Raw genomic sequence first — 10,144 nt, 5'->3', positions numbered from 1 at the left:
CTTTCAAAAACCATGATCTCTGCAAGCAAGGGGGACCTGGACTTCAGGTGGATGGGAACATATTCGCCTATAGATTGACCTTCAAGTAATGCTTCATTTTTATTTGAAAAATATTGAAATTGAAAAGTCCTCCTTTAAGTCTAAATCCTGGAACTTCTCCCTTTCAACTTTTTGAGATTTCCTTTACTAGTAGAACTGCAATGGTTCAAAGTGAGATCAAAGAACCCAGCTCCACCCAGCCATTCACTACTGTCCCCTTTTCTATTGGGCAGGAGATACCAAAACTTGAGAACATGTTCAACCTGATTCAGGGACCATTTCTACCCTACTGATATAAGGCTTTTGCATGGACTTCTTGTACAATAAAAGTGAACTCTTGACCTCAGTCTCTCCTTGTCAAGGCCCTTGCTTCTGATGTCTGACTACATTGCGCTTTTTCTGTAACTGTAATACTATATTCTGCATTCTATTATTGTTTTCTTTTTGTACGCTCTTGATGTAATTACGTATGGGGTGATCAGTCTGGATGACATGCAAACAAAAGCTTTTTGCTGTATCTTAGCACATTACCAACATAGGCGTTAATTGCTAGTCTTGCCAAAGATGTCCAGATTCAAAATTAAGTTAATGAAAATGAAGGTATAAGATGTGTTTCTGACACAGCTTGTATATAACCACCCTCACCTTGCTTCTTTAGCCTCATCTCAACAGCATAGCCTACAGATGTACTTTGTGTCTCATGTGGGATGGGTCTCATTGAAGCATAAAAGAAGAGCAAACTGGATTGAGACAATGTGATTTTAGCCTATACAATTCTTTTTCACTTTGAATTTCTTCTTGTCCTTAAAAAGTTTATATTTTAATATCACCTGCAAAACAATGCTTCCTAATGTTTGTCAATATTTCTGTGTGATTTTGCTGCTTTTGTATAAATCTTTAAGGGTTGTATTGTTCTTTGATATGCATATAAATTCTGTGCTATTGCTTTAGTTTAACCTTTCTACTCCTCTACTAAATTCTAAAAATTTTTGTACCTTGAAAATGCTGGGGGGGGTTTTCTTTGTTGGATTGTGGTGCTTGTTATATTAAATTCATGCCTCTGCAAGCCAGAAGGCTCTGGACAGGACATCCTGCACTGTTGTTTGGTGGTGGGGGTAGGAATAAAGAGACAAATTAATCTTCAAACCTGCTCCTCAAATATTTTAAAATAATGTTCTGCATGGTTTTCTATAGTAATGCTGGATTGGCATTTAAGGCATGTAAAAGGCATTCAGAAATTATTGGTTGTGATTTGTATTCTCATTCCACTAACAGACCTGTTCAATATTGGTACATATCTCCAGACCGTCCTCCTGATCTTTGCTGTAGACCATGCAAGTAAAATATAGCCTAAATGGAAGGAGACCTCCTCCTGCTAACTGGTAATGAACCTATCTATAAAGCATATTGCTGTATATTGACGATAATGTCAAGTGAAGGGCTGAGTTATCTAAACCCCGAGGATGTTGTGGTGTGGTAACAATTTCCAAAACAAAGCAGATAGTTCACTTAATGGTGTTACAAGCATAGCTGTTATGTTTGATTATGATATTGGCAAATAAATTTGTTGGCAACTACATTATATTGAAAACCTTTTTTTGTGTGAAAATCATATACAATGTTAAAATTAACTCTGAATGATTGGTGTTTTTGTCATGCCTGTGAAATGACTGGGTATTTTAACCTCTTTTTCTATATTTGTGTTTACCATTTTAACCTTTTGTAGACTTGCAACAGAATGTATGCTCTAAATTGTAGCAGATACAAATGAAATTGCTCTCCCAGAACCTGTATGTTGTTTTCTCCATTTGTCCATTTCTCACTCCAGCCCTTCTCCCAAACAGAACAGAGTTCCCTTAGTCCTCACCTTTCACTAGACCTGCTCCTGCATCCAGTACGTTATGCTTTGTCATCTCTACCAGCTGCAATTGGTCACCCACCACGATTCACATCTTCCCACACCCCTGCCCCTTTCTGCTTTCTGAAAGGACAACATACTTCATGACTCCCTGGTTCACCTACCAGTATCTCCCATCTCACCCCATTCCATGGAATTTTCCACTGCACCATTAGCACATATACCTCCTCCCTCACCATCATCCAGGAAATAAGTAGTCCTTCCAAGTCAGGCAAAGATTTACACGCATCTACTCCAACATTGTCTCCAATTTTTTTTGCTGCTGACTACAATATCTTGTGATTGGATGTAGTTCATCTTGGTAAATTTAAATTGGTTTATTTGTTGTTGTGTACTGAGTACAGTCAAGAACTTTGTTTTGCATGCCTTCTGTACAGATAATTTCATTTCAACAGTGCATTGAGATAGTGCATGGTAAAACAATAACAGAATGAAGAATAATATTAAAGCCACAGAGAAAGTGCAAGCAGGCAAATGGTTCAAGGCCATAAAATTGTAGATTGTGAGTACAAGAATCCATGTTACCACACTAGAGGTCTGTTCAAAAGACTTCTAACAGTGGGATAGATTGTGGTAATACGTCCCTTCAAACTGTTGAATTGTCTGCCCAGCGAGGAGGGGGAGAACATTGAAACACAACAAAATGCTGGAGGAACTCAGCAGGCCAGGCAGCATCTATGGAAAAGAGTACAGTCAACATTTCAGGGGTGAGACCCTTCATCAGGACCAGAGGAAAAAAGGTGAGGAGCCAGAAAAGAAAGTGGGGGGAAGGGAGGAAGAAACACATAATGATTGGTGAAACCGGGAGGGGGGTGAAGTAATGAGCTGGGAAGATGATTGGAGAAGGAGGAACATGGCTGGAGAAGGGAGAAACTGATAGGAGAAAGAAAAGTGGGAGGAGCACCAGAGGGAGGTGATGGACAGGTAAGGAGATAAGGTGAGAGAGGGAAATGGGAATGGGGAATGGTGAAGGGGGAGTGCATTACTGGAAGTTCAAGAAATCAATGTTCACGTTGGAGGTTACCTGGATGAATATAAGGTGTTGCTCCTTCAACCTAAATGTGCCCTCATCGTGACAGTAGAGGAGGCCATAGACTGACATGTTGGAATGGGAGTGGGAAGTAAATTGGCCACTGGTTGATCCTGCATTTTCTGGAGGATGGAGTGTGGGTGCCTGGCAAAATGGTCTCCCAATCTACATCGGGTCCCACAGTTATAGTGGAGGCCACACCAGGAGCACCAGATATAGCAGATAACCTTAACAGACTCACAGGTGAAGTGTTGCCTCACCTGGAAGGACTGTTTGGAGCCCTGAATGGTAGGTGCAGGTGTAGTACTTGCTCTGCTTGCAAGAATAAGTGCCAGAAGGGAGATCAGTGTGAGCAATGAATGGTCAAGGGAGTCGCATAGGGAGCGATTCCTGCAGAAATTGGGAGGGAGAGAAAGATGGGCTTTGTGGTGGGATCCCTTTGGAGATGGTGGTATTTTTTTTCTAGGTTAAATTTTTTTAAAATATTTATTTATTTATTAATTTTTTAGAAAATTACAAAGAATAAATGTAATGAAAAATTAGTTTAAAAAAAGTAAAATAATATTAATCCTCCCCCCTTCCCTTAACCCTCCCCCCCCCCTTTACCCTTATCTAAGAAAGAAAAAAAAAGAAAGAAAGAAAGAAGAAAAAGATTGCCTGGATATCGGAGGATCCCCACATGCTCCATGGAGTTCAAAATAATTTTAATATTTATTTTTACTTTCCCCAATTACTTTATAATTTTATCTTCAAAGGACCTATATATTTAATCCCATCTTTTGTAGGTATGGGAGCCAAATTTTCAAAAATATATCATATTCATTTCTTAGATTATATGTAATTTTTTCAAGTGGAATACAACTATATATTTCATTATTCCAACGATCCATAGTTAAATATAAATCAGATTTCCAAGTAACTGCGATAACTTTTTTAGCTACTGCCAATGCAATTTTTATAAATTCCTTCTGATACTTATTCAATTTAAGTTTCGGTATTGTCCCTTCAATATTTCCTAATAAAAATAATATTGGACTATGTGGGAGTTGTACTCCAGTAATTTGTTCCAATAAAAGTCTTAAATTTATCCAAAATGGTTGAATTTTAAAACACGACCAAGTAGAATGTAAAAAAGTACCAATTTCTTGATTACGTCGAAAACATTGGTCAGACATATTTGAATTTAATCTATTTATTTTCTGTGGTGTTATATATAATTGATGTAAAAAATTATATTGTATTAATCTAAGTCGAACATTTATTGTATTTATCATACAATCAGAACATAATCTTGACCAACTTTTTCCATCAATTTTAACATTCAAATCAGATTCCCATTTTTGTCTTGATTTATGAATTCCAGATTCAATTGTCTGTTTTTGAATCAAATTGTACATACAAGATGTAAATTTTTTAATTTTTCCTTTTTGAATTAATATTTCTATTTCACTAGATCTTGGCATCAATATTGTTTGACCCAGCTTTTCTCGTAAATAAGCCTTTAATTGAAAATAACAGAAAAGAGTGTTGTTTGATATTTTATATTTATTTTTTAATTGATCAAATGACACCAATATACCTCCTTCAAAACAATCACCTCTATATTTAATCCCCTTTTGGAACCAATTATGTAAAAGTTTATTATCCATTGTAAAAGGAATAAGCCTATTTTGAATTAAAGTTCTTTTTGCTAATAAAGATTTCTTTATCTCATCGTCCACATTTACCTTATTCCATAAATCAATCAAATGTCTTAATATAGGAGATTCTTTTTTTTCCTGTATCCATTTGGATTCCCATTTATATATAAAATCTTCTGGTATGTTTTCTCCTATCTTAACTAATTCTACTCTAATCCATGCCGGGTTTTTTTCATCAAAAAAAGACGCAATAAATCTAAGTTGATTTGCTTTATAATAATTCTTAAAATTTAGAAGTTGTAACCCTCCTAAATCAAATTTACATGTCAATGAGATGGTGGTATTTACAGAGAATTATAACCTGGATGCAGAGGCTGGTGGGGTGGGAGGTGAGGACAAGAGGAATCCTATCGCTGGTGGAGTGGAGGGAGGATGGGGTGAGGGCAGGCATGCGAGAAATGGTTGAGGGCATTGTTGATGGTGGAGGAGTGGAAGCCCCTTTCTTTGAAAGACAACATCTCCTTCATTCTGGAATGAAAAGCCTCACCCTGATAGCAAAAGCGGTGCAGAATGAGACATTGCGAGAAATGGATGGCATTTTTACAAGTAACAGGGTGAGAAAAAGCATAGTCCAGGTAGCTGTGAGAGTCAGTGGGTTTATACAGACATCAGTAGATAAGCTGGCTCCAGAGATAAAGACAGAGAGATGGAGAAGAGGGGGTGGGAAAGAGTTGTTGGAAATGGACCAGGTAAATTTGAGGGCAGCGTGGAAGTTGGAGGCAAAGTTGATGAAGTCAACGAGTTCCGCATTGGTGCAGGAAGCAACACCAAAGCAGTTGTCGATGTAGTGTAGGAAAAGCTGAGGAGTGACATCAGAGTTTCTTCCTCCCCACGCCCTACCTTCTTACTTTGACTCCTCATCATTTTCCTCCATTGCTGATGAAGAGTCTCGGCCCAAAATATCAACTGTACTTTTTTCCAAAGACGCTGCCTGGCCCGCTGTGTTCCTCCAGCATTTTGTGCGTGTTTACTTGGATATCCAGTATCTGCAGATTTTCTCTTGTTTGAGAGAGAGAGAGAATGTTGGCTGCTTTACCAAGGCAGCAAGCATAGGCAGAGTTCACTGAGGGTCACACCACAGTTTTCAACATCTTCAACAGGGTGACATGACCAAACATCTGTCTCTTCCCTTCCACCATTCTAAAAGGGCCATCCTGTCTAGGGTGGTTCAAGTTTTATTGACTTCAAAGATACACAGGAATACAACCAAACAAAAGGCATTCCTCTTGGGCCCAGTATCAATTAATTTAGATCACTTTGTAGAGATCTCTTTTCACTTTGGCATTGAAGACTGTACTTCTGTTGATCAGTGTCAAAAAATGCCAAATTAAATCTACCGTGATTCAATGTTGTAAAACAATAAAACATGAAAACTTCCAAGGGCAGTGAATACTTTTTATAGGCATTATAAGCTGGTTATGTATATATGTAGTCTGATATGCTCCTCCCATCTCCACTAACCCCCACTCAATATGGCTACTTCCCATATAGCATCTCACTTTTATTTGCATTTGAGACATACAAACTGCTAAAGAACAACTTACTCTGCATTTAATATACTATAAATGCTGCTGGTGTGGTTTCTTTTGGTGCAATCAAATGCCAATTTGAGTGACTATTGAATACTTCTGTTCATTTCTCAAACTTGACCCATTTGCTGTAATTTGCCATAATCATCCTCCTCACTCCAAACGATTTGCCTGTTTTTGGCTCTTAAGCTGTTCCAAAGAACTTAAAAATAAGAGCTACAATTTTTGATAATTTGATATCAACATACCCAACATTTTCAGATCTCATTTGATAAATTTAGAAAATGATTCTGCTTTTCCTGTTGGCATTTACTCTGCCTGATCCCTTATTTCTTTGATTTGTCTTTTTACTACAACCTTAACTTGCATTAATACCAGTTTCAATTGTTTAATATCACCTGCATTCCATACTATCACACACATACCCCTTGGCTCTCTTCAGCCATTTCTACATACAGTAGATATGATGATTGCTAATTAATCTTATCATTCCCTCTGCACATACGTTGCTTGGCCTAAATATTTGCAGCATTTGTTTGTTTTATTTCAGACTTTTCCCCATCAACGATTTTTTTCCCATTCAACTGGTATGAAGTTGCCTACAGTGTTATGTCTTCTGCCATTTGAGCTATTGAAACAATATGCAACTCACTGATTCTAATCACCATGTTCAGTAGCTTAGCAAATATGAGGAGAAAAAATCAGTTCACTTTATTAACATCTTATCTCGTTTCAATTTAAGTGAAGTTCCGGTATATTGGCATGGTCTGATGTTGCAAATGAATTTCATAATCAGTGGCTTTAAACAGGTGGCAAAAATTGCAGTGCACAAAGCTTGGAGCTGAAGAAGGCAAGTTCTGTCCTACAGATCACCTGTAGTAAATCCTACCGGATTTAATTTGTTTTTTCATCATGATTATCTTTGGTCTTAGAATATCAACTAACAATAGTGCTTCAGACCACAAGACATAGGAGCAGAATTAAGCCAATCGACCCATTGAGTCAGCTCCAGCATTTCATCATAGCTAATTTATTATCTCAACCCCATTCTCTGCCCTCTCCCCATAACTTTTGACACTGACTACGAAAGAACGATCAACATCTGCTTTAGATATACTCAGTGACTTGCCCCCCACAACCAACCATGGTAATGAATTCCACAGATTCACCACCCACAGGCTAAAGAAATTCCTTCTCATCCCTGTCCTAACTGGTGTGCGTGAAAGCAGAAATGTGGGAAATGGAGGAATTGGGTTAGAGGGCTCCACCAACTGTGCAAAAGGTTTGACGGCTCAAGGGGCGTAATCGACGGGGGAGAAGCAGAATTTGAAGACAGTGGATAGCGGGGGGGAGAAAAGGGTTAATGCTGGGGTTGATCCATGAGATCAGAAAAGGGTGGAAGAATAAGGGTGGGGGGGAAATTGGATAAAATTAAAGGAGTAGAGTGCCCCACTAACACACTGAGGGCCTGGGCCTGGAGGTGGGTGGGAGAGCAAGCACACGTGCTATTTTCCATCTTGTTGTTCTGCAGCAGGGCACATCCTTAAATGTAAATGATAATTTAAAGTAGTTCTGACAAAGGGTCTTTGAAGTAGAACATTAAATCTGTTATTCTTTCCATAAATGCTGTCTGACTTCCGAGTATTTCCAAAATTTTCAGTTTTTATTTCACTTGCATATATATTGATCTGGTGGCAAATAAAATATAAAAACAACAGAAGTGCTAATTCCTTCTGCAATCTTTCTCCTGCCCTCCCAATGAATTGAACTGCTCATAGAGCTTGCTTGTTACCCAAGGCTTATATATATGCAATACAATCACCCTAGCCTGTAGTGTCAGCCTCCATATGAAATTACATGCTTCTTTATAGGTGCTACTTTTGACCCCAACTCTCATTGAAGAGAAACCATCGTCAGTCACTTTATCTATATTGTTAGGGCTTCATAATTTTAGGTGGAAACTTACTCAATTTCTAGGTAAGTGGTCCATTAACCTCTACTCAAATGGGTCTGAAGCTAGACAGACTTCCATTTTCTGGCGAGGAATATATGTAGTCTAGCTTCTCTTTAGCACTTTCTAACCTATCAGATGAAATGAGCTGTTGTCCTTGGAGTTATCTTCAATAAATAAATCCTATGGTAATTGGCACACTAGTGATTCTATCCCAAGGCTACGTGGAGAACAAATGGTACAAAAATGAATGTTGATGTTTGTGGGAAGGTATGATGATTTGATCATGCACGTTGAACATTTTTGTATTTATTATGGACTAGCAGGTTATCCATTGGATGGAAGGCACTGGGGCAGAGGATCTTGAATCCGCTAGCAGAATTTTCTCCTGTATCTCTTTGTTGTTGACTCTGAAGAAAAGATTCACAAGGTTGTTGCCTGGATTGGAAGGCTTGAATTGGAGAGCTTGGATAAGCCGGGTCTGTTTACCTTGGAACAACAGATAGCAAGAATTGATATGACATGTATATAATACAACGAGAGGCATAGATAGAGTAGATGTTTACCATGATAGGGGTGTCTAAAACTAGAAGGTATACTGTAGAGTGAGAGGGGGGAGGTTTAAAGGTGATTTGAGGAGATATATTTTTCACATACAAAGTATTTGGTATAGAAATGTAGAAAAACTACAGCACAATATAGGCCTTTTGGCCCACAATGCTGTGCCAAACATGTACTTACTTTGGAAATTACCTAGGGTTACCCATAGCTTTTTCTAAGTTCCATGTACCTATCCAGGAGTCTCTTAAAAGACCCTATCGTATCTGACTCCATTACCATTGCCGGCAGCCCATTCCATGCCCTCACCACTCTCTGTGTAAAAAAAAAACTTCCCCCTGACATCTCCTTTGTACCTTCTTCTAAGCACCTTAAAACAGTGCCCTCTTGTTTTAGCCATTTCAGCCCTGGGAAAAAGTCTCTGACTATCCATACGTACAATGACTCTCATCATCTTATAAATCTCTATCAGGTCACCTCTCGTCCTCAATTGCTCCAACGAGAAAAGGTGAAGTTCACTCAACCTATTCTCATAAGGCATGCTGCCCAATCCACGCAACATCTTTGTAAATCTCCTCTGCACCCTTTCTATGGCTTCCACATCCTTCCTGTAGTGAGACGACCAGAGCTGAGCACAGTACTCCGAGTGGGGTCAGACCTGGATCCTATGTAGCTGTAACATTATGTCTCAGCTCTTGAACTCAATCCCATGTTTGATGAAGGCCAGTACACCGTATGCCTTCTTAACCACACAGTCAATCTGTGCAGCAACTTTGAGTGTCCTATGGACTCGGACCCCAAAATCCCTCTGATTCTCCACACTGCCAAGAGTCTTACCATTAATACTATGTTCTGCCATCATATTTGACCTATCAGAATGAACCACCTCACACTTACCTGGGTTGAACTATATATGCCACTTCTCAGCCCAGTTTTGCATTCTACCAATGTCCCATTGTAACCTCTGACAGCTCTCCACACTATCCACAACACCCCCAACCTTTGTGTCTGTGGTGAACTACATATACCTGTCTGGACACGCCCCCCCCCCCCCCCCCGCTGACTGCTCCTGTGGCTCCTCCCACTGCTCCTGTGGCTCCTCCCACAGACCCCGGTATAAAGGCGATTGAGGCCTGAGCTCTGCCCTCAGTCTCCAGGATGTAGCATGGTGGTCAATTACTGCTTGTTCTTTCTTCCAGTCAATAAAAGCTGATATCTCGCCTCCCGTCTCAGAGAGTTATTGATGGTGCATCAGTGTCGTCAGCAAATTTACTAACCCATCCCTCCACTTCTTCATCCAGGTCATTTATAAAAATCACGAAGAGAAGGCGTCCCAGAACAAATCCCTGAGGTGACCGACCTCCATACAGAATATGACCCATCTACAACCACCCTGTGCGTTCTGTGGGCAAGACAATT

This window comes from Hemitrygon akajei, chromosome 8, assembly GCF_048418815.1.
Source record: "Hemitrygon akajei chromosome 8, sHemAka1.3, whole genome shotgun sequence".
NCBI classification, from domain to species: Eukaryota; Metazoa; Chordata; class Chondrichthyes; order Myliobatiformes; family Dasyatidae; genus Hemitrygon; species Hemitrygon akajei.
Note: the sequence above shows the minus strand (reverse complement) of the source record.